Source organism: Myodes glareolus, chromosome X (genome assembly GCF_982192425.1).
Source record: "Myodes glareolus chromosome X, mMyoGla1.1, whole genome shotgun sequence".
Lineage (NCBI taxonomy): Eukaryota > Metazoa > Chordata > Mammalia > Rodentia > Cricetidae > Myodes > Myodes glareolus.
In genome coordinates this window covers 16,420,026-16,447,469 of record NC_142053.1, presented here as the reverse complement: position 1 = coordinate 16,447,469, position 27,444 = coordinate 16,420,026, and the positions used below count along the sequence as shown (strand labels likewise).

At 41.0% G+C, this 27,444-nt stretch overlaps 1 protein-coding gene and 1 pseudogene across 3 annotated transcripts in view; one reads left to right on the top strand and one right to left on the bottom strand.

Moving 5' to 3' along the window:
* Positions 1-27,444, bottom strand: part of Fgf13 (fibroblast growth factor 13) — a 508,789-nt gene that overhangs the window by 122,073 nt on the left and 359,272 nt on the right. The window lies entirely within an intron of this gene.
* LOC146889245 (U6 spliceosomal RNA) lies at positions 25,958-26,051 on the top strand (annotated as a pseudogene).

Genomic DNA, 27,444 nt, shown 5'->3' with positions numbered 1-27,444 from the left:
CCAGGCTTTCATTGGTCTGTGGTCAAGCAACTTAAGTAAGCTTCCTGCCTTCCTGGAGGCCCCAATCAATACTCTGCCCTCTTCTTCGAGCCCAGACACATCAAAGGCAATATTGCCTGAGATTTAATCATTTTGCATTAAAGTGTAAAGCTGTGTCTCCAGGTCCCCTTGATTGTTTAATTGTTTGGAAATGTCTTCAGAAGCAGGTGTAAATAAATTTGTAGAACAATGTTTACTTGCTTTGCCCCTGCCATTTCTATGCTGATTAATTAAGAACATCTTGCTGCAAACTGAGCATTCTGGTTGCACAGATCCTTCACGGGAGAAAGAGTTAAGTGCAGGGGGGGATTTTTATAAAAGTATGGTCAGATGCATTTTCCATTTAGAAGTGTTGAGTATCAAGAAGCTGAAACCTAATATCTACATAACCACACTCACGGATGTTTACACTATTCTTATAATTGCTACCTTTGGTGGTGAACCGGTTGTCCTTTAAGAGGTGAACATATAAACAAACTGTGGCATACCAGAAAATGAAGCATTATCCAATGTTAACAAGAAAAGAGCTAACAAGCTATAACAAGACACGGAAGAAGCAGACACTTTCAGCTAGGTAAAGAAATGCCAGTTTTTCCGGACTGCATGCTGTGTAACTACATGGCATTCTAGAGAAGGCAATACTGTGAAGAGAATTTGAAGGACCCTCCTACATCATCTGCCAGAGCTGGGAATGAGCAAGGATGATGAGGTGGAGCACAGAGGACTGTTTGAAGACAGGAAAACCATTCTGTATAATTCTATAAGGGTAGCTACAGTCATATGCATCTGTTAAAGCTCTCAGAACATATAGCCAAGAGTGAAACCCTAATGTAATATGGGGCTTTGAATGATAGTGTGGTACTCATGTAGGCTCATTATTATAAGAAAAATCTGTTACTCTAACATGATATACTGTTTGGGGGGTATGTGCACGGCACAGGGTGTATAGGTGAACTCTGTGAACTTTTTGCTGTGTGCCCAAAATCACTTGAGAAAGAAGTCAATTTAAAATACAAGTGTAGTTGTGGGTTGTTTTGTTTGTTTGGTTGGTTGGTTTCTGGTTTTTTGAGGCAGGGTTTCTCTGTAGCTTTGGAGTCTGTCCTAGAATTAGCTCTTATAGACCAGGGTGGCCTCGAACTCACAGAGATCCACCTGTCTCTGCCTCCCGAGTGCTGGGATTAAAGGCGTGTGTCCGGATATAATGCAAGTATAGTATAGTGGTTTTTTTTTTTTTAAGTGCAGCTTATTTAGAAAAAAATTACAAAGTCTAGCACATTCCAGGAGTACATGTTTTCTCATTTTGGCCTCATAATAGTTACATAAGATTTCAGATAAAATTGTTCTTTGCTTGCTTGCTTGCCTCCTTTTTTTCCAGGTGAGAAAAATCCAGCTAAGAGCTGACCAATGTGAAGATCATGTCCTGGGCCACAGGCTAGCAAGTGAGCGCAAAGCAGTCGAGGTTTTTTTTGTTTTGTTTTTTTCTTTGTTTTTTTTTTTTTAGTTTAGTTTTTTTTCTTATTTATTTATTTATTTAAAGAATTTCCACTTCCTCCCCTCCTCCCAATACCCTCCCGCTCCCGCTCCCCCCACTCCCTCTCCTCCTCCCTCCCCATTCCCAAGAGCAGTCAGGGTTTCCTGCCCTGTGGGAAATCCAAGTTCCTCCCCCCTCCCTCCAGGTCCAGGAAGGTGAGCATCCAAACAGACCAGGATCCCAAAAAGTCACAGAACCTTCATATGGCGAAGGATGGAGATAGAGACAGAGACACATATTGGAACACTGGACTTAATTCCCTAGGTCCAAATGAGAAGCAGAGGGAGGAAGATCGTGAGCAACGAAAGCAGAACCAGAGGGAACCTTCATCCGACAATGGATGGAGATAGAGACGGAGACCCCCATTGGAGCACTGGACTGAGCCCCCAAGACCCAAATGAAATGGTTTTGAAGCTTGCTTTGTAGCGAAGCTTCTTCCAAGCCAGTGTTTCAATGACTTTTCTCCTCCTCCATAAAGCATTCCCCAGGGAACCGAATTTGAAGTCCATCAGTTCTGAACACGACCGTTATTTTCCACAGTATGAAGGTGACCCAGGGAGAAGAGTCATGAAGTTCAGAACTCCCACCCGGTCACATCAGACGCTTTCTTGCTCCCAGAGCTGCAACTCCCTCCATTTTTGCTCATGATAGTAAGATAGTAAGCAGGTAGATACCCTCTTCTCTGTGAACACAGGGGCTGGCTTTGGCAGCATCCCCCTGGCTTTTCTGTCCACCACCCAAAGCCCAGTTAGCACCACAGACATCTAGAGATAAGGAAGCCGCAGGTGCTGTCCTGTACATATCTAACAACAGCACATATGACACACACACACACAGACACATGCACAGATACACAGACACATACACGGACACACACACACAACCCTACAATGTGGTTTAAAGAACAGGTGGTAAAATTTGTGTAACAAGCATTTCTTCATTGAACACTTACGCATTTAAGTCAGATATTCATATAAAGTCTTTAGTGCAGTACCCGCACCTTGTGAGCAGTCAATGAAAGGTAGCCCTTGTCTCCTACCCTTAGTCAATTGTTGCCTGTTCACTTAACTCCTATTTCCTGTGCAATCTCACTACTATCCTTTCTGACATTTTGGCAACATTCTTTTTCGTGAAAACAAATCAATAATCAAGTAATCCAAAGATATTAAAAATCTTTATACTAGGACTTTTGTCATGCTGCAAAAACTATAGACATGGAAAATATATAATCTTTTTTAGGTTAGATATTTATTTAGTGGTTATGAAAGAGTAGGGGGAAGGGGAGAAGAACAGAGAGGCGGGGGTGGGGAGAACAGAAGCTGCCTCTCTCCGAGAGGGAGATTTAAAAAAAAAAAAGCGGAAAATATATAATCTTACAGAGCCCTGTGGTCTCCATATGGAAAGATAGACATAAATATAGTTTTAAAATACCTGGAACCCAAGAAAACAAGGGATATATGCTGAGGAAAGAAACAGGATCAAAGATGTTGCAGACATGACTGAATTTATCTAAATCAGTGCTTTCACCAACTTCAACTTTCATAAACACGGGTTTGGTTGCCTGCTCCTGCTTCAGTTTTAAGAAACCAGTATGAGGTAGTGTCTAGGGAACCGGTACCAGAGCCTCTAAGTGAAAAGAGCTAACTAATGTCTCACCCCTGGTGCCCACATAGTCGTCTCATATTCTGCCAGAGAAAGCAGCAATATAGTGAATGCTTTATCCCTCTTGATTCTTCCTGTGACAGAATCTAGTGCCAAAATTTGTAATAAAATCAATTCAAGACACATCCCAATAATATGTCTTTGTCCCTGATGCCTAGACCTTTTAAAGGTGCTATGGTTTTGTGTGTGTGTGTGTGCAAGTACACACTAGCCTTAACAGTAAGGATTGTTCTGAAACATGCGTATTTTGCAAGCAGGATGAAAGCGTTCCTTTCTTCCACAGTAGTATGCAATTCAGGAAACACAGAAGAGTTAACTTGGTTTCTTCAGTTCCTCATTCTTCTGGAAAGAACCAATAAATGGGCAATGGCTGCTTTCTGTGTTTATAGCATCCCCTAGTGGATGTAAACCATATTTCAATTGAAGGCTGAATCCCTTCCAATAATGTTTAAGAATTCCACACACAAGCAAACTATTGATGACAATTGCCCAGTGAAATAATTGTCTCTATAGTTTAAATTTGTAAACATAAGAAGCATGCCTTGGATACAGAATTATAAAAAGATTTGTCGTTTGGCCAAGAGCCTCTCTCTGTGTGAGAATGCACTAGGCAGTCTCTGAACCTCTAATCATATATATAATCGGATAAAAACTGATCCTGTAATACTGCAGCAGTAACAGTGAGCACAGAAGATATGATTATGTTGGTGCACACTGAAGAACTAGATGGTGTGGAACTTAGTAAGCTAGATAAATGAGTTTGGACTTTCTACTAAGGACAATTGAATTTTACTCCAAGAAAGGATTAACTGTTTCCAGAAAGGTGACCTGGACATCAATACAGAGAATGTGCTAAGGTAAAGGTAAGAAGGGAAAAAGGAAACTCTATAAGAGGTCCAGGGTTATGACTTGGCCCGTCCCAACATCCACCCCATCTCTGAACTGCTGGACCACGTGAAGGACCTGACCCTGAGACACAAAGCTGCAGGAACTCCACAACACAGGACAACAACAGGATAACCAAGAGGAGTTCCACTGAGGACCCAGCATCCATCGATGTATAGGATAAACCAGAGACCTAGAACCAGACCAATGGCTCTTTGCAATGAACATTTGCAAGTAAAGATACATGGACAAAAGAGTTTACAATGAGACTTACTATGTCCCACTGCAGCTTCCATGATGAGATGTTTAATTTTTACCTTTTTCTCTCAAATTTTGTTTTATTGCATGGGTGCAAGGGCAGAGGGTGGATGCAAAGGGACAGGGAAATGAATAGGATCAAGATACATGATGTAAAAGACACATAGAATAAAGGAAAAGAAAGAAAGAGAGATACAGATAGGGCAAGTGTGGTGGCACACACCTTTAATCCCAGAACTCTGAAGGCAGTGGCAGGTGATCTCTGTAACTTCAAGGCTAGTCTGGTTCACATAGTGAGGTTCAGGATAGCTAGAGCTACACAGTAAAACCCAGTCTCTAAAAGAAAGGACCCTACCAAAACCTGGAACACAGCCTAGGTACCTAGTTCTGCTACCTATAAAGGAATTTCCATGGATATTTGGCTCTGGAGTTAGGGGAAGGGATAGCAATAATTATTTTTTATTGATATCTATGGCACTTTGTGTGGAAGCGTAATGAAGGTGGGATTTACCCTTTAGGTTGACCAAGAAGCAAGTGGCAAAGTAATAAAAAAAGTGTGATCTCTGCAACTACACAGAAAAGATCTGGAGTCTGCTTCTCATTGGAAGCTATGCTTTCCCTGCCCCTAGTTCCTCATTTCTTTCTACTTCAGTTTCCTTTCCTGTCAAATGAATATAGATTTTCCATCTCCTAGCGTGGTTGTAAAAGTGTTGTTACATAACACAAAACACCTACTATAGTGCCTTACATATAAGCAACTGACAAGGGCTAGTTCCTTCCATTTTCCTCTTCTTGGCCAGTGTACCCAAATAAAGCAGTTTTGTGAGATGGCTGGCATACTCCCTCAGAGTCTCCCCAGACTCCCGTAGCCTGGGCAGAGACAGTAGTTTCTATTTCAAAGTATCTGGTGGTTTCATCTGTGTGCTTTCCTCTTAATAACGGCAGAGACCATGCCATTGGCAATAAACTGGGTTCTCAAGGCCTAGTCTGGGAAACTGCCAGCACTTGCCAGAAAGCAAGGAACCTGGGAACAAGGTGGGCAATTATAGGACAAGTGAATAGGTGAAGGTGGCCCAGTAAAGATTAAAGGCAAACGCTTTTGGTTTTATGGGAAACCACTGTGCAGGTGGTGCAGGGAGCGGAACTGCAGGGCTAGCCAAGGGGCAAGTTCCTGAGTCAATCTGCAGCTCACAATGGCAGGGGTTTGGATACTTGGTATTTAAAAAATGGCAAAACTCAAGTCTTTTTCTTCTTTTTCATATTAAGAAAATTTTTAATATAAATTTTTCTCCTTTTACATATCTATCCCCATTCCCACCCCCTTCCCTCCTCCTCCTTCTTCTACCTTCCCCTACCCTACCTCCCCATCCACACCTCAGAAAGGGTAAGTTTTCCCATGGGGAGTCAACAAAGTCTGACACTTCACTTTCAGCCAAGACCAAGGCCCTCCCTCCTATAAAGAAGTCTTTTGTCCTAGAAATGGGGGTTTTGGACCTTCATTCTAGTTCTGGGCTTTGGGAAAAGTGGAAAGAAAAGAAAGGAGAGGAAAGGAGAGAAAAGAAGAGGGGAGGGGAGGGAAGGAAACCCAAACATATGAAGGAGTTCTCTGTTACATGAATGGGTATCTAACTCATTAACTGAGTTGGGAGGCTGGAGTTAGAGAAAGCATTCCAGAGGCTGAGACATAGTGGAAGAGCAGGAGATAATCATGGAGAGGAGTAACTGTTCTATAAACATGCAGAATGTAAGGGAGTCATAAAGAGCCTCTGCCCCAATGGGTTCTTAGCTCCCAGGAGAAAGAGATCAACACACATGCATGTGTATACAAGGTGATAAGTGCTGTGACAGAGATGAGCCCATTAATTACAGATGAAGGCTATCAAATCTAGCCTCAGGGTGATCAAAGAAGCCCTTCTTAGAGCAGGGGTTTGGAGATGAATTTTGAAAGCTTGATTTTTTTTTTAAAAAAAAACAAAACAAAACAAAACTATAGAATCTTAGAAGATTCAAGGTAAGGGAACCAAGTACAAAGACTTAAGACAAAGCTGTTAGGAATGGCTGGAATACAAGATGTCAGGAATAACATGGATGATTATGCTGTGGAAGTTGCTAGTGGTCATCTCTTCTATGGATTCCTGGTCAATGACGACACTTGAGAGGATCAAATGCCAGAGTGGAACAAAGCTATGGTTTTGGAGCAAGGGATACATCTGATTTGATGAGCAGTTTAGAAAGATCTCACTGGCTGCAGCATGAAGTCTGATGTAGTGAGTGGCAACAGATCTTAAGACTAGAAGAAGAAAGGCTTTTGAGACTGTCATCTGCTCAAAAAGAAATGACGACAACGTTAATGAAGATATACATACAGTGACTGAGAAAATACAAGGGGTAACAGATCCAATGTGGATGTAGAATCTGAAAAAGTTAGATAAGGACTCGGGATGGAGCCATGAGACAGAAGGAGGCGTCAGAAAGTAGTCTAAGATGTGTGCAGGTGTTAGCATCCATTACAAGAGTGAACTGCAGAGTTCATTCCCCACGGATTTTTTTTTTCATTAGTACAGGTAAGGAAAATAAACTTGATGAATATTATTTTAAAAGTGAGTATCAGGTAACCACTCTCTGCCAAAGCTTTCTAAATTTTTAGATACAGTCTCACTATGCGGCCCTGGTTGTCTGAGAACTCACTATGTAAAACAGGCCACCTTCACACTCATACAGATCAGCCTGTCCTGCCTCTCTGAAATTAAAGCTGTATACCACTACACCCAACTTTGATATTAAAAACTAATTACTTTGGGTCAGGGTGTGTACCAGGCACACATGCGCACAGATGTATATACACAACTTAGCACTGGATATGCTTAGAAGGCATGGCACTGCCCAGCATTATTACTGATCACCTATGATTGGTGCGGGAGAATTGTCTGTATTCTGACAATCATATTTTAATAAAACGCTGATTGGCCAGGCAGGCAGTATAGGTGGGAAAGCCAGACAGGAAATAGAGGTGGAGCAAAGAGACTGGGAGTATTCTGGCAAGCAGGAAGCTCCCTCTGCAGTTCTGCCCAGACCACCAGAGAGGAAAGATGTAAGCTGCCCCGCTGGAAAAGGTACTGAGCCGTGTGGCTAACGTAGATAAGGATAATGGGGTAACATAAGTTATAAGAGCTAATAAGTAGCCTGACCTAATGGGCCAATCAGCTTATAAACTTATGGAGCCCTGTGTGAGATTTTCCTTGGGAGTTCTGGCTGTGGGGTACTAGGCGGGACAGAAACCCCAACAAGCCAGCTGGGCCTCATGCTACATATGATGGTCCATATTAGATAAGAGATTTCTCCACTCTCTCATGAGCCGTGGGACAATTAGATGTAAGAAGAGCATATTGCAAAGTATGCATATTTAGGTTCATCCCTCAATTTAAATATGACGTGTGTATATATACTGACAAATAATTCAAATGTAAGACATTAGATATAGACGTATGTAATTTGTCATAAACATACATGGTCAGGTAGAGGTGTTCAAGTGTGAACAAGCAGTCTGCAGATGGCACGCCCAGAACCAACTAAACAAGACCACCCTATCAGTGACCTTTCTATCAGTGAGATCATACATAGGGCTGTCTAGCCCCCAAACCCTTGCAGCTGAGCTCTTCCACCTAATACTGCCTTGAAGTGCACAAACCCTTCACATTGTTTTGGTCAAAGCATGGTCCATGGATTTAATCCAAAATATATTTTTGTGAACAATTTATTTTACAGACATTTATCCTCTGAGGCTATTTCTCACTGTCTGAAAAAGTCAGAGGTATCTATGTTTGAATCAGCACCTTCCATAACTCATTTTTATTGATGATTGCTTTATAGCTAAAACATGAAAATAATCCTAAAATGTGAAATATGTACCTAGGTAACTGACCGTATTACAGGTTTTTTCATTTTTCATATTGTGTTTATGTGTTTAATCCTGTTATTCATACATTCGATATGAATAACATCCCAGGCATAGTTCTAGGCACTAAGAAATTGAAATAGTTATTCAATTTTTGCATTGCCTTGAAATTTTGTCATTTCAAAGAATGAAAAGGTTTTCTTTTCTTTTCACCTTACTGTGACTTAGTCCCTATGATGGCTTATCTTGATTACAAACTTGATTGGATTGGGAAAAGCAAGCCTCTGTATGTATTGCTGAGGGCATTCCTAGATGTGATTGGGTAAGGGGGCCTCTGAACTGATGGATTAATAATAGGAAGTGAAAGGCAGTGGTTGAAGGCTACTTAAAAGAAGTAGGTAACAGGGAGGTAGCCTGGAAAAAATCCATTGTTGTCGTCCCCTCCCTGCCTCACTCTTCCTGTCTTCTGATTAGCATGAGGTGAGCAGTATTGCCCTACCATGCCCTCACTGCCCCTCCTCAGGCTGAGAGTAACAAAAGCAGCCAAGCATGCACCACGACCTCTGAAATCAGGAGTCCAAATTCCTCCTCCTCTAAGTGGTTTCTTTCAGGTATTTGTCACACCCATGAAAGCTGCACAGCCACTTGCATAGGAGGGGAGGCACTGTCAATGACTTAGTTTCAATTATCAGATAAGAATATAGCTATAGCAAATATGTGAGGAATTATTTTGTTGTGGAAATGACGGCACAGTTGTGGGAGCGCCTTTCCATTTCGATACTTCGGATTTGTAGAGTGCAGCCATCAGGACATATCTGATTTATCAAGACTCTGCCTATTTGGAATGCATGAGTTTTAAGAACTGAATTCGGCTGAGAATAAACAATACCAAACCATAAAACTCCTGGAGCGTTTGAGTTGAGCGTATGAATTCTACAATCATCTCAACCTTTCTATTTCTGTGGCTAAATCTGGGCAATGTTGGAATTTAAGTCTATCGTCTGTAAATACAAATTTTTCTTTCATGAAATGATTCAGGTTAAGCTGATAGCCAGTCGAGGTGATGTATATGGAGCTAGCCTTGAGATGTGACCTGGCTGACAACACTACCAAGTTAACAAGACTAGTTTAGTCCATTGAAAAACAGCAGCCAGGGCTGGAAAGATGGCTCAGTGCATGAGAGCATGTGCTGTTCTTTGTAGAAGACCAGACTTTTGTTCCGAGCTCACAATTCAGGTGGCTCAGCACTGCCAGTAGCTCCAGCTTCAAGGGCGGATCTGACTTCTCTGGTCTCCACATGGCATGCACATGCGCACACACATTAAAACAATAAAAATACATCCAAAACTACAGCAGCAGTCTTACACACATAGACTCTATCCTATCCTACTCATCTCCAGATGGTGCTGTTGTGTTGGAATAGGCTGCTTAATCTGTTTTTCTGGACTTCTCATGTCTTCCTGCCCTCTAAGGAGCAAGGCGTTGTAACCCAACCTTCTGGAGGAAGAGGAGGAGGAAGACTTCTTGCAAGCACACAGATGGATTTCTGTTCGTAGGGCCTGCAACTCACAAAACACAAAGGCCTTTGATCAAAAGATCAAGAGATTCCCTTTTCAATCATCTTTATCAATTTTTACTATGCTAGAAATAGATTACTAACATGCAGGCCTACAAGTGATTATTGGAAAGAAGCTTATTTACCTGTGTTTCTTCTAATCAGGGAGTGTGCTATATATGTAAATACTGATATTCTGCTTAAAACTGAAGGAAAATACAATAAAATGCATATATATCTATTGAAAAGCAGGCTATATGAGGACATGGGAATTTATTTGGCTCTCTGCTGTGCTCTCAGTACATAATAGACACTCAATACCGAACAGATACAAGTATTACTGCTAACTTGATTCATTTAACTCTTTTGCCTTCCTTTCAGCCTGCCAAATTTCTTTCCATTTCCAGGCTGCCACTTCCTTCATCTTCTCAACTTTTGCATCCTTCTAATGCTATTATCTGGAATTATTATTTGCAGTGTATATAGGAATGCCTCCTGCTATAGCTCTACCACGGAAACTGACCTCAGACTTCTGTCGTAGAAGAGTGTGACTGCACAGCTTGCCTTTCACTAGCGAAGCCCTTCCTACACTGATTAAAGTGAAGTTTCTGCTAGATGGTTTATGTGGAATCAAGTCAACAGTGTATAGAAGTATGTGGGTATATATGAAATATATGAACAAATGTATATGTGGGCACAGTATAACATGAAGAAAGAGGAGAAGAAAGGCTAAGTTTATGGGGATAAGAAGGACTCAATGCAGGTAATGGGAAGGAGTTATGAAAGAGGATATAAAACTATTTGCTTTTCTAGTTTTGATTCTGTAATAGATCTTTTTGTGTCTGATAAGTGCACAAAATAAATTTAGTGCTGAAAGTGTACAACTCAATGTAAAACTCCACAGCTTTAGTTCCAAATGCCTGTTCCAACTGTACAGAAGTTCACTGAGTTGGATAGTCTCTGGGTCTCGTTTACTTTGCTGTGTGACGTTTTGCTTATTTGTAATCAAGCTTTTTAAGTAATAAATCTTGTGAAATTAAAGAAAAATGAAGTGTTGGCTCAACATTAAATTGGTTCACTGTATTTCAAGTTTGGCACAATTTCTTTGTGCTAAACATCTATGACTTTTTCTTCTGGGCAGCCTGAATTTTTGGTATACCAGGTACATCATATCCAGATGATCAACTCTAGTTTCTTCTGGTAACAACGGGGAAGCAAAGCTCCAGAGAAAGAAAGAATAAGAGTATTCAGCTAGCACTATGGTGCTTTGTGCTTAATTGTGCTACCCCTATTTACATGTTGATGAAGCCCTAATAGCTCAGAATGTCATTGTATTTGGAAACAGGTCTTTTTCAGGTGACTGGGTTAAAATGGGGTCACTCGGGTGGGCCTTAAGCCAATCTGGCTGGAGTTCTAAGAAGAGATCAACACATGCCAAGATTGGGGATGCATGCACACAAAGGAAAACTCATCCAATTTTACACTGAGTTCGATAAACCCTGGAAATCCCAGAGGAATCCAAACCTCCCAACATTCTGATCTTCAATGTTTAGCCTCTAGAAGTGGTAAAGACATCTAGTATTATATTATGGTAGCACCAGCAAACGATCACAAGGGCCTTCTCGTCCTTTATGTAACTTCTGACTTTTGCTACACGTTCCTGGCAGACCAGAGGAAAGAGAAGGCAGCTGAAAGTCGCAGATGCTAGAAGCCCTGGGCAGCTTCTCCTCTCCTCCAGCTGTGCAGTCAACTTTCAAGCTGGATAAGCCAATTGAGCCAGTGCAGCTGTGTGGAAGGCAGGCGGAGCATTACTGGGCAGCCTGTTTGAGGCTGGCCTACTGCAGTCTGCCTGGTATTAGCAGGCAGCTTCCTGGAGATGGCAGCATTAGCTAATGATTGTTCCTTCAAGCAGCCTGACAGCCGGTTTCACTTCTTTCTAAACAATTTGCAGCAAAGAGGATTCGCAGGATACAAAAACAAAAGAAAAATAAAAGAAAACGAAAAGAAAAGCAGAAACCCAGGGTCGTATGCTTCTAGCAAGGACGGGGAAAGCTTTGAAAAAGAATCACTTTCTCTTAGTTAATCGTAATCCTCTTGCTTCAGTCTTTTGGCAAGTGAAGCCTTCGTACAAGCCATGCTGCCTGGGGTACAGTTACATCATTGCACTGCTCAGTCTGGCTTGCAAGTTCCTCCTTTCTGCTGCACTGCGGAAATCCCTCTTGCCCTCTTTCCTATGTGCCTTGCTCCCTTTGTGATCCCTCCTCTAATGACCAACCATGCCTATTTCTAGCCCTAGTTTTGTGTTCCTGTTGTCTACTCCACATAGTCCATTTGTAACTGCCTCTTTTTCTTTGTCTCATTCATGTCCTTTGCCCTCTTCCAGGCTGGACTATGTCCCTTGAAGTCATTCTTGAGGAACATGTGCAATATGCAATAAGGTTTTTTACTGAGTGTATCCCAGAGACATAGTAGAGCTGTAGGCAAATTGCTTCTGCAGAGACACAGAAGGAGGTACAGAAAATGGGTACAATGCTTTCTGCATACCTATTGTGACACTGACTGCCTGGCTCCTAACCACATGTTGCTGGAGGACCAAATATGGAGTCTGCGACTCTTAGGTTGTAACTCATATGCTATTATGTTGGTCACTGCTTTCTCATCACTCCTTCTGCCAGTTTTACCCCATTTCCATCCCTCCCTCATCACTCGAGCTTTCTGTGCAGTGTCTGCCACTAAGTTTTCTTGAAAGATGCTTACAGGCTCTGAATTTAGTAGACATTGAATATACATCCAGGACGGGAATTAAATTCAGTGTGATACCTCAGTAAATTTATTCTCTCTCTCTCTCTCTCTCTCTCTCTCTCTCTCTCTCTCTCTCTCTCTCTCTCTCTCTCTCTCCCTCCCTCCCTCCCTCCCTCCCTCTCTCCTTCCCTCCCTTCTTCCTTTTTTCTACTTCCCTCCTCCATTTTTTTAAAAAAATGGTTTATTCATTTTATGTATGAATGCTCTGTATTTGCACCTTTATGCCAGAAGAGGGCACCAGATCCCACTGTCGAAAGTTGTGAACCATCATGTGGTTGCTGGGAATTGAACTCAGGATCTCAGGAAGAGCAGCCAGTGCTCTTAACTACTGAGCCATCTCTCCATCCCTGTCCTTCTCCATTTTTTAAAGACAAGTTCTTACTCTGCAGTCTAGGTTGACCTGTGATTCACTTCGTTCTCCAGGCAGACTCAAATTCACAGCAATTCTCCTACCTACTGAGTACTGAATTACAATATAAACCACCATACCTGGTTTACCTTAGTACATTTCTGAGAAAACCTATAAATCAATATTTTCTCATTTTCCATTATTAGCAAAATGTCATTTGGAGGTTTAAAAAAAAAGGCTAGAAATTTTCTGGGAGTTGTACTCACTGTGCCTAGAAATAGGTATAAGGTAGAAGACTTGGCAATGAGTATACCAGACTTGGCACAAGTGCAGGAAGAAATACAGCAGAATAAAAATGTCAAACACAGGACTTTCGACATGGAAGCATTTAGATTAATAAGGGGCACGGTATACTGAGGATTACAATAAGAAGTGGACTAGGACGTGGGGGAGTAGAATGAACACACCAAATGAGTGGGGCGGGGGGGAGGACCATTTGATGAGTTTTTACCATATGCCCAGTGTGACTAGTGGGATACCATGGAGTGCCCAATTCAGTTCCTTCTGCAACGTCGAGACAGAAGGACTGTTGCTACACTCATTTCTAAGGGGATTGAAGCAAAGATAGTTGACTTGCTCCACTACAAAGAAAACAGAGGTCCGAGAACCCAGGTCAGTTGTTCTGCAGAGGTTGGACTGCTGTTAGCAGCTGTGCTAAACTGGCTAAACTGGCAGGGTCTCATGTGGCCCAACAGCTAGGATCTCATGGTGACTAGACTTTTCCTTAGTAGGAACTTAATAACTAACAGTGTCAGTGAGCAATTCATAAACCCCATAGACGTCACCTAGTGCCCTTCTCCCGTCACACCTCCGGGGCTTAGTACTCCTCCCACCACACACCCCACAGAAGAGAAAGGATCCTGGCATGGATTGCTGTGTTACAAGTCACATCTACTGACTCAAGACACTTCCCCTGTATATGGAAGTTATACTTTCTCCTAGTGATCATCAACCTTTACACAGTCTTTCCAGGCACGGTCTAAATAGGGGAGGAAGTAAACACTGAAAACTCACCAGTTCAGCCTGACCTGACACGTGATACAAAAAACTCTTAGTCTTAGTGACCGACCAGCTTTTATTCGCTCACATTTTCTCCTCTCCTGGCCTTGCCTCTCTGGCCCCGCCCTGCCCCGCCCCACCCCCTCTCCTCTTCAGTCTCCTCTCCTCTTTCCTCTTTTCTTTTCCTTTCTCTGCCCCCTTCCAGCCTCCTCAGCATGTTTATTTCCCTAGAGCAAGCAATGACAGAAAAGAATCTTAAATTCCTCCTCTCATCCAGGAGGTACCAGCTAGGTCATTTGTCTCTTCTTGATGTTCTATTCCTGATACTCTTTTGGAAACACCTCGGTCCCACAGCCCTCTGTTCTTTTTGGTTCTTTCCCCTTTTCTTTTGTTTCTTTGTTTTCATTTCTTTTCATTCACTGTTATATTTTTGAAATAGAGGACTATACTCCAGCCTAGACTGGCCTGGAATTCAATGTGTACCCCAGGCTGGTCTTGACCTTCGACCAAGTTTTCTTGTCTCAGGCATCTTAGTATGAGAGAGAGCACGACAGACCCTTAATTCTTGGTTGCTTTTCAGCAAAAAACATAATCATTTTTATTATAAAAACTCTCATAAATAAAAACATTCATCTTTGTTAAAAGAATACAGCCAGAATCAATATATGTGTTCTATCTCATATGATGGTCATTTCACTTATGCTAATGAAATGATAGATCCACAATCAATGTTTTGTCTATTTGCTAATGGAAAATCCTGAAATGGGGTTGTGTGAATAAATTCATGCCCATCCATTTCCCTTATTAGTCACTTTAGGAATGTATGCATATACTTTAATATAAATGCATCTGACTACCAGGCAGGCCCAAAGAGCAGGCAGATTCCTTCATTACACATGTACTCTTCAGTACTGACATGGCAGTAAAAGGCAGGTTACAGTGCTTTTGGAATCAGTGCAAGCTGGAAGGGTTAAAGTTTTATTTGCATATAGCCTGCACTCAGTTTCAACACAGGTTGGTCTGAGTCACTGGATTCTTTGTTCATAAATAAAGCAGCAACTTTCTGATTAATTGTACATCCTCTGGTCAAGGGCTACAGATGACATTACGAGACCAATAATAAACCCACTTGTGTTTCAAGATATCCACATCCCCTAACCTTCTACAATGGGAGCACTGCGTTCACCAAGAAGCCATTGTATCCTAACATCTCCTTAGGCATTATTTCCAACTGGTCACCTTCCCTATAAAGTGCCATTTATGGCAACTGCCTGAGAGAGGGAGATATTTATAGCAAGCAAAGCAGGGCACTGCTCCGGCAGACACCTCCTGTGTGCTTTTTTCATCACCTGTTTCCTTGGACAAGCAAACAAGGAAAGAATGGCGTGTGAATATAGGCTGAGAAAAAAGAAAATATGGAGAAGCAACTTTACTTTTAAGCTACTTGGGGACAGAAAAGAGGGATGTCTTTAGCCTTGTCTGGCAGTGCCGCTGCTTGTCTCTCTCCAAGGTCAAGTTCTGGAGACTGTATTATTACTATTGTCCCCCTTCTTTTTAAAAATATATATACTTTAGGGGTCTGGTGAGATGTATCAGTGGGTAAAGGATCTTATTACCGAGCCTGAGGACCCGAGTTAGATCCCTAAGACCAACACAGTTAAAAGAGGAAGCTAGCTTCTTCAAGTTGTCCTCTGATGTCCACATGTGCATTGTGATACATGTATTCCAGGCCCCAGAAAAGAAATAACTAAATGCAATGTAAGTATATGTAATTTTACTTTATTCTTTGATAATCTAATATGTATAATATGCTTTGATCATATTTCCCACCATTACCCTTTCTTGTTCCCTGTTGATCCTCTGGAGCGCTACTTCCCCAAACACCTTATCCTACTTTCATATCCCCCCGCCCTAACTCAATAAGTTGTTTGGTTGCATGTGCATAGATACCGGGTTATTTCTGGATCATGGGAAACTTCCTAATGACTACACCACTGAGGAAAATTTCCTCCTTCTCACAACAACTGTTGATTGCTGATAGCTACTGGGCTAGGGGTCAGACATCCTGCTATCCTACTTCCCAAGTCCAGCATGAGGAAATAGAGAGTATGCAAACACAAACTTAAACGTCAGACCCATGCTTACTCTGCTACTTTGAAGCCTGGCGAGTTTGGGCAATTATGTCACTGCTTAGAGTATTAATTATTCATCTATAATTTAGGGCTGTGTGGGGAGGTCTAAGAGTGAAAAATATCTGAGACATTCAATAATTTTCAATGTTCTTGCTACCTCTAAAGTCCAAAATCTTATCACTGCTTCTATTCTGAATAACGTCTAACCAGATGACTGTAAAAATGAAAGGTTTTGACAGACTCTTGCTGTGTACTGAAAACTCGACAAGGTGTCATGCATGTCAGTGGGTTGTGTGAGGGTGCAGCCAGGGTATATGGACAGATGACTGTTAAAGCTAAATAAGTTTTCTGGCTCTTGAACTTGTTGCCCTCAGCAACTATTATTAATTTTAAAGATGCTCATATGAGAGTCTCTGAATTAGACACAGTCAATGCATCCAGATACAAAATCATTTCATTGAAGATCACTAAGCACATTTACCCTTCCTTCCATCAATCCATTGCATTCACTATAAATGGCATAAGCAAACATGTGACATCAGGCACTTTGAATGTCTTTGCATGTCTATGTATGCATATGTACACTAGTTCTAAAGGGAAAGATGGGAGATCAATGTTCTTTGCAAGCATGTGAAAAGCTGTTTCTCTACATCAAGCCCTTCCTTCTTTTGAGTTCCAGTGTTGGTCCATGGACAAAGGAGCAGGCACCTAAGGCAAATCTGCCTAGGTGTTGGCTTCCCATACTGAACTGCAGTTCTGAAACTCAATGTGGTGGCACACACTTGGAATTTTGGAACTCGGAAGACTGAGACAGAAGAATCCCAGATCTCATGTAAGTCTGGACTACATATTAAAGTCTCTATCTCAAAACCAACCAAAAGGAAAACCGAGCTTCTGGAGCTTTTCCATCTGGATGGAGCAGAGTGGTAGAGATTTGATTTAAAAAACAAAACAAAACAAAACAAAAAAATTACCAGCATTGGAGGCTAGAAGACAGAGAGGGCTAGCGGGTTCACCCTCACAGAACCTTGAGGTTCAGAGTGCTCATCTACCTTGTCCAAGACCACAGAGCTAGTAGTATGATAGGGGAGTTCAGCCAATCACATCCTCTTCGTGGGGAGTGTTGCCCTAAGGCAAAACTTTACCTATAAACCTGGCGGGTGAAAGTCCCCCCCCCCTCGACCTGGCCTGGATCCAGCATTCCAGATGGGTGGGATTCTTTGTAAGGTTTTCTTTCTGTTTTATTAAAGCTGTATCTTTTGTAAGATAGTCTGGGACTTTTCATTACAGATCGCCCTGCGTCATCAGTAGTACATCTCAATGTGGGTTTCCAAGTATCCTTCTAGTTCACAGTGCTCCACAGGGTCTTTATCCACAAGTGCAATGGCAGAGTTGAATGAGGATACATGGTTAAATTGTTAGACAGACTTTCTAACACTCTACCAAAAGAGAAGTACTTAGAAAATCTACAAAAGAAAGAACAAAAAAAGAAAGGAAGGAAGGAAGGAAGAGAGACAGAGTGCGACACGCACTCCTTGTCCAGCAAGAAGGAACGATCACAAAATCAAGAATCCTTCTCAATCACAATTTATTAGAGCACTCGGTTGAAAAGGGGAATGGGGAAAAGGGATGATGAGAGAGAGCGAAAAACCCAAAGGCAGCTGCTTTTCTAGGGTGAGAGGCTTGAATGTTGATTTGTTGATGCCATTCTGCTAGGGCCCAAGGCCACAGGATAGGTCAGGGAACCAAGTCTCTGAAATGCAAAACAAGGCCCCAAGCACATTGGCCTGCACAGCAGCATCAAAGGATTTGTATACCTCCAGGCTGTAGGACCGCTGGCGTCCTGGTGGCTCCTTACAACAGAGAGTGAGAGAGAGAGAGAGAGAGACAGAGAGAGAGAAAGAGAGGAGAGAAAGAAAGAAGGAGAAAAAAAAGAAAGAAACCCCAGACCAATCAAGTGAGGGCCAATCTAAACAAAAATGAAAGCTTCTCCCAACTTCTGAAAACATCTGTCAGTCAGGACTCTTACTTTCTTGTCAACTGCCTGTATCCAGAAACATTCTCCACCTGGAAAGTCAGTGACCACATGACTCTGAGAATCAAGTAGTGATCTTCACTCTCCATCCTTTCCTCTCTTACAATTTCTCAAATCTCATGCCCATCCCTGTAGCCGATCACTTGCAGTGGCCTGACCTCTCAGCCTACCTCCATTCCCTGGGGACTTCACCAAACATTGCAGGAAACCCAATCTTCCTCTCTTCCCCAACCCCTGACTCTGACTCCTGAATATACAGATTTAAATTTCTCTCTGACTTGATCTAGCAGAAGCAGCAGGTTAAGTATGCCTAGGAGGAACCAAGGAAGCAAATTTCAGTCAATTAAAAAGGCGTGTGCCAATACTGCTGCCAGAGCTTGAGATTTAAAAGTCTCCACAGTACTATCTGGTCTCTCACATGTGTGACTCAAAACTTAATGGTTACTTATGAAGGATTTTGACAAAGATCACAGCTTTTAATTTTATGAGACAAGATTTTACTATTTAGACCAGGCTGACCTCTTAAACCCACAGTTATCTTCTTGACTTGGCTTGCTACCATACCAAGCTGGGGAATTTTTCAAAGTTCTCATTACAAACTCAATCACCATCTTTCCATCATTGAATAGGTTAGTGCTTCCCTTCTAGGGCTCTGAGCACTTTGTCATTTCCGAATTGCTCTGTAAATGGCCAAGACCAAAAGCCTTAAGTAGGACACAGAGTTGCAGGCAAATTAGGAAGCATGCTATACACTGCCATCCACAGTATTAAAACTATTGGCACAATCAAATTCTCAAAAACCAAATTGAAAGATGTGTCTCTGTACCACATCTGCACACAGGCTTTGAGAACACTGGCTGAGCCTTGGGACTAGCCCTATCTAGCGCTGTACCAGGGAGAAATCAGCTCCATCAACAGTGCCCTCCAAGGTGGCACCAAATGACCACTTATTTACTAAAATATAGAAAACATTTTTCAATCCTTAACTTCAAGTCTTGGTGGCACTGAAATTGAAATCCACACTTCATTCTTTGATGTTCTTCTGTCATTGGCTTTCCTGACCATACATTTTCCTAGCAATCTTGCTAGCTATCATCATTATTACCTCTGTTTTTCATTCTCTGACTTCTGTTGGTAAGTGGTATCCAAGGTCTGTCAATATCTCTCTTTTTGACCTCTCCCTTCCTTTCTCTCCAGATCAGCAATCAGTGCTGTCCAGTAGAGCTCTCTGGGATTTCAAGAATGTTCTACTTTTGCTGTATAATACGCTAACTACTTGTTATATGTGGCCATTGAGTAATAAAGTATGGGTAATGCAGTAGAAGAACTGCATTTTCAAATTGATTTAATTTTAATTAATTTAAATTTCATTAGCCAGATTGAACTGGTTCCTATCATTTTGGATAGTACAGCCTTTGGATAGATATATGTAGCATGTTTAAGACCCAGAGACATATATTGGGGCTCAACCTGAAGGTCAGAAAGGCAAAGCAGCCAGCCACTGGTTCTTTCTTTTTTTTTTTTAGAAAGTAATTTTATTAAATTATAAAAGTTTCCATTTCCGCCCCTCCTCCCACCACCCTCCCACTCCCCCCACTCCCTCTCCTCCTCCCTCTCCATCCCTAAGAGCAGTCAGGGTTTCCTGCCCTGTGGGAAGTTCAAGTTCCTCCCCCCTCCCTCCTGGTTCTTAACTCTACCTCAGTCTGAAATGATAATCCTGTCCCCCAGGAATCTCAGAATAAGACTGTGTCTGAGACCTATCGCCTTCTGTTTTATATTCCTCTCCAGGGTTGGGATTAAAGGCATGCACCACTACTGCCTGGTTTTTATGGCTACTGGGATTAAAGAAGTGTGTCATTGCTGCTTGGTCTGTAAGGCTGACCAGTGGGACTGCTTTACTCTTTGAACTTCAAGTAAGCTTTATTCATTAAAATAAAAATGAAATATCACTACAGATATCTGCATATGGCAGTCTTACCTCACCCTAAAGATCTGAGCATCTCCTTCATCAATATGATTCCACAGTATCTTTTGTTTGGTACCAAATCCCCAAGGTTGTTTTGTTTTTATTAACTGATATTCAATACATGTGGTAGAATTGCATAATCCCTTACTTTATAACATCTCTAATTAGAAGCCTAATCTACAAAATAAAAAATTGTTAAAGACAGATGAGTTTTAATTTCATTGTTTGTGTGTGTGTGTGTGTGTGTGTGTGTGTGTGTGTGTGTGTATGTGAGAGAGAGAACTTGTTGGATTAGGGAAAAAAATGTCCAAGCAATTGGCCAGAAGTTGAGAGTAAAATCTATGCTTTTCTCCACACTGATTTTATCCCATTACTATACTTAGTATGTAAAGAGATTGGATTCTGGCCTTTGGAAAAGCTATAGAGTGTTTGGGCTTAGATATTTGTATCAGTGGTCAAACTCCTTAGATCTCAATCTTAGCCCTACTATTTAACAAGGTATTCAACATGGACATGTGCAGACTCTCCTTATGTCTTGGTTTCCCCCACTATAAAATGAGGATGATGATACTATTTACCTGACAGGCTTTTGTGCAGATGAAATGAAAGTGTGCCTTAAAATATGCAACATCTTGCTTATAATAATAATTACAGCTAAGTCGATCCAAGTTCGATAGATCTGGTTTGGACATGTCACCTGATGTAAAGTCTAGGGACTTTGGGGGTTGAGATTTCAAATGAGGAATTCTTAAAGAAGTCCACAGCCCCAGAGCCATTAGGTAGCAGGACTCCAGACTAGGACTAGTCCCGAAGCCATGTCTTCCAGCATAGGGAGTGCCGATATGGCACTGAGAAGCAAAGGGGAAAGACTGTTAGTGCTACAGTTCAGTTGTTCCAAATGACCTTCTCTTCTCTCCATATAAAGACCCCTTGTTGACTATGTGTCTGGTTTTTGTTGAGCACTTAAGAAACTCTATCAGTGGAGAGCCCTGGATCAGGGCCTAGGATAACAGAGTAGCAGCTTGGACAACATGCTAGCTCTAAGACAGGGTCAATGAACTCTTTGCAGCTCTTCCTGATGAAAACATGTGTAATTAACCCTCAGAAACACTGGCTGAATAAAATCAAGTTCAGTTATTCCACCTGAAAGTAAAGTTGACGATGAGTAAATTTCTAATTATACATGGAAAGTTTTACAAACAACAGGGCAGTTAACAGGAGGGAATCTGCTTCTGGCAGGAGTTGTTAAACTCAAGGGGTAGTACCCTTCAAATCTGGGCCACTGATTTCTGCTGTACAACAGCCACAAGAATTACTTTCATTTATTTATCCATCGGTATGTGTGTGGTATATGCATGTTGTTGGTGTTGCATGTATGGTGTATGTGTTTGGTCTGTGTGTGTGTGGTGGTGTATGTGGGGTGTGTGTGTGTGTGTGTGTGTGTGTGAGAGAGAGAGAGAGAGAGAGAGAGAGAGAGAGAGAGAGAGAGAGAGATGTATGTGGTATGTGTGTATGTGGTGTATGTATATTTGTGTGATCTCTCTCTCTCTCTCTCTCTCTCTCTCTCTGTGTGTGTGTGTGTGTGTGTGTGTGCTTGACCATGTGGACATGTGGAGGTTAGAAGTTAAGATCAAAAGATCAAAATAATCTTCCTCGATAACTTTTCCACCTCATATCTTTGCAATAGAATCTTGCTGAGCCTGGAGCTTGCCTTTGCAGCTAGATGGGCTGTCCAGGGAGGCCGTGGACTTCATCTGCCTCCACATCCAAACACAGGAGTGAAAGACATGTGCCGCTGCAATTGGCTTTTGGGTAGGTGCTGACATATTGAACTTAGGTCTTCACGTTTGCACAAGAAGCACTTCACATACCAAGCCAACTCTTACATTTTTAAATGGCTGAAAATAGCTCAAAGATACCTATTTTATGGCGTATGGAAATCAGATGAAATTCAAACTTCAGAGTACCTAAATACAGTTTTATGATAACACAGACTTATCCATTTGTTTTTGGATGACTGTTTTCTAAGTACAGTAGTAAACTTGGCAGCTAGAACTAAAATCGCAGAGCCTAAAAAAATGTGTTATCTAGATGTTCACTGAAATGATGTATGAATCTCTTTCAGTGTTCTTTTATAAAATACAGTTATTAACCAAATTAGTGTGCTAAGAGTTCTATAGAAATTTGAATTAGAATATCTCTATCTATCTATCTATCTATCTATCTATCTATCTATCTATCTATCTATCTATCTATCATGTATCTCACCTGTACTTCTTAGGGTACTTGAAAGGCAATAAAGATGTGCATTTTAGAGCTCCCAAGGTCCAGTTGAAGAGAAGAAGGGGGCAGAATATGAGCAAGGAAGTCAGGACCACAAGGGTTTGGTCAACCCACTGAGACAGTGTGCCTGATCTAAGGGGAGATCATTAAAGCCAGCTTGCCTGGGACTGAATGAGCATAGAATCAAACTGAACTCTCTGAATGTGGCTGACAATAGGGCCCAACTGAGAAGCCAATGATAATGGCCCTGGGATTTGTCATTACTGCACGTACTGGCTTGTTGGGATCCTAGTCTATTTGGATGCAAAACTTCCTAGGCCTGAATGGAGGGGGGAGGGCCTTGGACTTCCCACAGGGCAGGGCACCCTGCCCTCTCTTAGGACTGGAAGGGGAGGGGGAGGGAGACAGGGGGGGGGAGCAGAAAGGAAATGAGAGGAGGGGAGAAGGTGGACATTTTGAATGGTATTATTTATAAAGCAATAAAAAAACTCCCTTTCCACAATAATTGTAACATGTTGATTTGCTTATAAATTAATGTGATCCAAAAAAAGATGCACATTTTACATTTAGCTGAGAGTCCCAGCTGCACAGTTTTGCCAGAGTGGAAGAGCCTTACCTACCATGATGAACTGTATCAATTCAAACTGAAAACCAAAATAAACCCTTCCTTGAGTTTCATCCTGTCACTTCTTTGGACACAGCAACATGAAAAGTAACTAACACACTATCCCAGAGAGCCCAGAGGCTGCGAATTTCAGCACTGTCACTTCCCTGTTGACAAAACACCTTGGAGAGCAAGAGGGAACTTTCTGAGGAGCAGTTGCCATTTCCCTGATAACACAGTTCCAATACAAACTTGTTTCCCTTTGCTGTTGCTGATTTCACTGCTATTACAAGTCAGATAATGCAGCCCATATTTAGGGTGTTTAAATATCTTTTTGAAATTGCACATAATTTGTAATGTCTACAAAGGCATAGCTGAGATGGCTGATGTTTCCTTAGACTGGAGCAAATTAAGGTGTCTATTTTCTTCAGCAGGTGTGTGAATACTGTAAATCCAGTTCATGCTAATGTTGCAAGTGTGCACTAAAAAAGCAAAGTGAATGAGGGAGGTTGTTTCTATTATCATCTCCTCACAGGCTCTCATTGCCTCAGTAAGCCTGCAGCAGTGGCTTAAAATGAGCAAAACAATAATTTCACTATTCCTATCTTCCAATATATAAGTACTATATAACCCTATATCAGCATTCAATGATTTTTTAAAGCTTAATGTGAACACAACACCCACTGGGAACTTGTTAAAAATTCAGATTTTCTCTCAGGAATTCTGCGATACGGCCTGAGATCATTCATTTAATGCTACTGGTCCAAGGACCATACTTTGAGAAGCAAGGTCCTACACAATATGTCAGTCTTTCACTAACATGATCAGTAATAATCAATGTGATTAATGATCATTTTGGAGCCTGAAAATTTCTTCTCAAAAATCTGCAAGGAGCAGAAATCCAAGCCATCACAATAAATTCCTGAAAGCCACATCTTAGGTTTCTTCAAAGAAATAACTCCTGGGGAAGCTTTGGGATATTTCAGGCTTAACTTACAATGGGAGCTGCGGTCAAACAGATGTGGTTTTGCGTTCCGATACAGCTATTTACTAACCATAGGAGCTATAATGTGGAATTCACCTATTCTGAAATACCAGTTTTCACATCTGTAAAAATGGAGCGACTTTAGTTGATTTAGCTCTGTGGCCCAGCACTTTAAAGACAGAAGAATGAGGATCAGGAGTTTAAGGGCAGGCTCAACTATATAAAAAGTTTAAGGCCAGCCGGGTCCACATGAGGCCATGTCTTAACCCAAAAGCAACAACAGCAACAACAAATCATAAAAAGTCATTAATGATTCCAGTACTCATTCGGTCCTTTTCAAGATACCTTGTCATGACACATCTACTAAGGATCCTTGTCTATCCCTCATCACGATCTGTAGAAGCAAGGGGCCTATCCATCTCTGCATTCTCAGAAAAAAAATGACAGTAGTGTCTTTCCTAATATGTGTTAATGTTTGTGTGTGTCTAGGTAAATAGTTTAGAGCCTTTATGGAAATTATAAGAAACTGTTATAAGCAGGCACACCATGGGAGAGAACAAATTGATAAGAATAAGGCACATGCATGAAAAGTGTGGACACTGGGAAGTTGGAATGTGAAGCTGCAAAACATGAAGCCTACTGACCTTTCTGCCTGGAAGTTAACTTTGTGTCTGCAGTTCTGGAAGGAAGCAGGTCCCAGACTGGAGTAGGATATTTTAAGACATAAATTGATCTCAGTTGCTACTTTTGTCTGAATGAAGTAAGTATGAAATAAGTAAACACAAGCACACTTTATGCAAATCAACAGAGTTAGCGAGTTTCCTTTCTCTTACTGAAACTGTTCTATACATTGGTTATACTCAGCTGATAGCCATTCACCAAATCTCACATCTGCTGCTCCTTTGTCTCAAAGAAAGCAGTGATCAGTAGGCAGGATTCCTATTCTACAGTTAAAAATTGGTCTTATTGCTGTCTCTTGTTTATGTAATCTGGATATTATTTATAAATCACATTAACGGTTGCCAGATAAACTAGAAGATGCCCAGTTAAATTTGAATTTTAAATGAACTATGGATCTTAGTACTTGTCTGTCCTATTCGATGTTTAGAACAAATCATACTAATTATTATTTCATGGTTGCTTTTCTAAAATTCAAATTTAAGTGAGTAGCCTTGATTTTTGTTTGCTAAATCTGGAAATCTTACATGGGATGCTTTTGCGTATTAACAGTTAAACTAGCATAGATATTACTGCTACCCTTCCAGATAAAAGGCACATTTGGGTCAGGAATTAGGGAGTCAATTGAGAATACTATGTTTCACGTTTGATTACCAGATATAAACAATAAGGCACATGGTGATGATTCTGGAAGAAAAAGCAGATTTTCTTTCTCTTATTTTTAAAAGATTGACCTATTTTTATTTTGTATATATGAGTGTTTATCTGTGAGAATGAGTGTGTATTACCAGTGAAGCATGGGTAGAAGTCAAAAGAGGGTGTCAGAGTTGCTAGAACTGGAGTTACAGATGGTTATGAACCACTACTTGGGTGCTGGGAACAAAAGCTGGGTCCGGTGCAAGAGTAGCGAGGACTTTAACTGCTTCGCCTTCTCTCCAGTCTCCAGAAAGCAGTTTTTTTCTCCCAAAAGGAAAGGATGAAAATATCTCTGGAAAGATTTATATTAGGACATCAAGGTTGTGTTGCCGTTCTGCGGAGGCTGTTGTAACACATGCATTTCATTGTTAATGTGAAAAGTAGAAAATGCTCTTGTGTTTGCTGCTGATTGGTTAGGTTTCTCTGTGCATGCTTCCATACAGCAAAGGCATTTTATGCATCCTTTAAAATGAAGTGTTTAAAATACTACCCTGAGGAACATATGACTATCAGTGCATGAGGGTTTTATAAAAGCAAAAATTGGCGCTTGTTTTGGCAGCATGTGTACTAAAACTGGAATGATACAGGAAAGATTAGTATGGCCCATGTGTAAATTCTGTATGTATTCCATATTTTTATAAAAGCAAGAATTGATGTAATACCATCAAAAGAATAGATACTGTAGACATGATTATTGGTTATATGATCTTGTCTATTGTTATTTTTACACCTGGAGCAATTTACCTAACACAAATTTCTTTATTTCATGTACAAAAGAAGAGAAAGCAACTGTTGTAAAAGAAAATTCAGACATTGAACTTTACCTTCAAGACTGGATTTGTGCGCTCTTATTTTGACACCCTCAAGTCCAGCTAATCTTTTAGCCAAACAGACTTTTTCTGCTGTTTACCCTCATTCCTTACATTGTATATCAGCCTCCTAACATCAGGCTCACCCTCATTTTTTTTCTTCAATTTTCTCTTTCCTCTCTTTCCCCTTTTATACTTTTCTTTTCCCCTTTGGCATACCTGTTCATTTTTTTCCATTGTCCTTTACCTTCATTTCCTTTCTTTCTGTTTTCTTTTTTCTCCCTCTATTTTATGCCTTATCCTGATGTCAAACTTGGAATCCTCCTGTATCAGCTTCCCTAATAAGTATTTTACCAATTATGCCACTATTAACTATTCTTTAAAAACTAACATTGGGGGATAGAAGATAATGCAGAGACTCAAATCTAACATCCTGGGCTAAACCCCAAGATTCCATGTAACTTCGAAGGGAAGAAGTCACTCTATAGCTGTCTTTTGACCTCCATATGTATGCCCTGACACATGTGCTTATTGATGCCTAGATGTTATGCACATGTACAAACACAATAACAGTACAATAGAATAGAATAAGAATTCTTTAAAATGACATTGGACAGACTTTGCCAAGTTCAGTTATAAATAAGTTGAGTTATAAACGAGAGCAGAATTTTTGTTTTACTTGCTGTTTAAAAGCAGATCCCAATTACTACATTGTGAGTCAAAAACTTGATGTCTCACACCAATTGATTAACTATAATTTTAGCCAAGCCACGTGTAGTCTCTGTGACCTATTTAATGGATCATTACTTTGAAATACTTTAGAATGCATAAACTACTCCAGCTTCACATATATCTTATGCTAAGCTGGTGTGACCACTCCAATTATTAGTTCCCAAGTGAATCTAGAAACACATTATTCTTTGAGGCTTTGTGGCAAAACTAAATGTAAAAGTATCTTTAGTGGGTTCCAGTCATAGCAGCAGAGAAGAGTATTTCCACATCACCACCTCAGACAACTGCTATGCTGTTTTAATTTCAAGCTGATGACTTGTCTATATTTTGGTAAAGAAAAACAAACAAAGAAACAAGTTTCTGAAAAATAATGAAAGAAATCATTTGAGGCACAGACACTGTGACACAAGTCACACAACACAGAGCCATGAAATCACTAAGGTCATCATACAGCCTGTTCTCCAGTGTGGAGTGGGCCTGAAATCTGTC